The 1,629-nt window shown below is 30.1% G+C and overlaps 1 non-coding gene across 1 annotated transcript; it reads left to right on the top strand.

Annotated features, from left to right (window-relative positions):
• Positions 1-1,347: 1,347 nt before the first annotated feature.
• On the top strand, positions 1,348-1,439 carry Trnay-gua. Its single transcript is given in 2 exon segments — positions 1,348-1,384; positions 1,404-1,439. It is a non-coding gene; the product is annotated as a tRNA-Tyr (tRNA).
• The last annotated feature ends 190 nt before the right edge of the window (positions 1,440-1,629 follow it).

Raw genomic sequence — 1,629 nt, 5'->3', positions numbered from 1 at the left:
AAAATGTAATTGGATATTATGAAAATTAAATAATAAATATAAAATTCAGACAATTTTAATAAAAACTTAAACAATATCAATTAATTTAAACAATATTTATACTTAACATAATGTATACATATTTTGCCTGGCAACAGATAAAAGTAATGGAAATATTTACGGGTATTAAATAATAAATATAATAATTCAGACAAACTTAACATTAATAATTAATTTATCAATAATATATAACATAAAGTTAACACTTAATATCTTATTTATTTATCTTCAGGGGTCGAGAAGGCCGGGTTGTACCTATCCGAAGGGTAGGTAAGTATAGGTGGGTTTTATTTTTTGTTGACTATTTTATTTCATGGTTTTACATTATCTGTTTCCTTTGTTACTTTGTCGTTCGTTCATCACAACACTCATTGTAAAAATTATCCGCTAAAAAGTTATAAATAATAATGCACACTTTTTAATTTTTGTGTTGTTTCTTGACTTGCCACAATTGCATTCCCACAATTAAATAGATATTTCAGCCTCGGTGCGGGAAAACCATTTTTTCAGTCGATGGGATGATAAACCGAAAATGCCAATAATTTGCCCGAGCGTCTTCAAGTTTCCAAGTAAAACTTTGCTTTCTATCGCTGAAGATAACTGCTAAAAGAATATTGCTTCAAGTATTTATTTTGTCAGATTCTATTTCTTGTTTGGGGGTTTTTTAAACTGTGACATATAATGTATCTATCTTGTCTATAGTGTTTAAGTGTGGTTTTCACTTCTCCAATGAACACCATATAATATTATCATTGTATAATGCCTCTCTTGTTTTATTTCCTCAGCTATTTTAATGGGCTGAGCTTTGGCGAAGTCTATTCACTTGACGAGGCTGGAATAGTTTCATTTCTGTCTACCTATTCGCGGATGACCTATAGAATATCTGGGAAACAACTGTAGTTACATTATGGTGGCAAGTAACTCCTTGGATTTGAGTTGAACGTTAGGGAATACTTTTTACATTGATGTTGTGATGACAACGTGAAAATAACAGAGAAAAACAAATATGTTAACCCATGAAATAAAATAATCAACAAAAATAAAACCCACCTATATTACCTACCTTCAATATCTACACCTGAAGATATAAAATAGAGACTTCTAACTCCATTAACGTATTTCAATAGATTTCTGTAAGGTTTATGTAACAGGAAAACCAATTGGCGTGCAATATTTGAATTTTTGTAGATTTATATTTGTATGGGCTCAAATTGTTATACACTCTAAATAATGTTATTTAGAGCTTTTAAAATTATCAACGTATTACAATGTTCATATGTAAGAATATTGACTCTCTCTAACTCAGCTCCTTCGATAGCTCAGTTGGTAGAGCGGTGGACTGTAGAGTGAAAGTATACGATGAAATCCATAGGTCGCTGGTTCAAATCCGGCTCGAAGGAATTAATTTTGAAAGTTACATGAATATTTTCATCCACCCCCTAAATTTTCCATGCCATATATATAAATATTATTTTGCAATAACACGATTTGGTAAACTTTTCAAGTAAGTAGCTACAATTAAAATTAGATAGAATATAATTAAAATGAATTAAACGAGTTACAATACATTAAGTCCTGTGTTGTGAGTGT

Source organism: Homalodisca vitripennis, unplaced genomic scaffold, assembly GCF_021130785.1.
Source record: "Homalodisca vitripennis isolate AUS2020 unplaced genomic scaffold, UT_GWSS_2.1 ScUCBcl_2513;HRSCAF=7364, whole genome shotgun sequence".
NCBI classification, from domain to species: Eukaryota; Metazoa; Arthropoda; class Insecta; order Hemiptera; family Cicadellidae; genus Homalodisca; species Homalodisca vitripennis.
The sequence above is the reverse complement of the archived record's forward strand: the minus strand, read 5'-3'. Positions and strand labels throughout refer to the sequence as shown.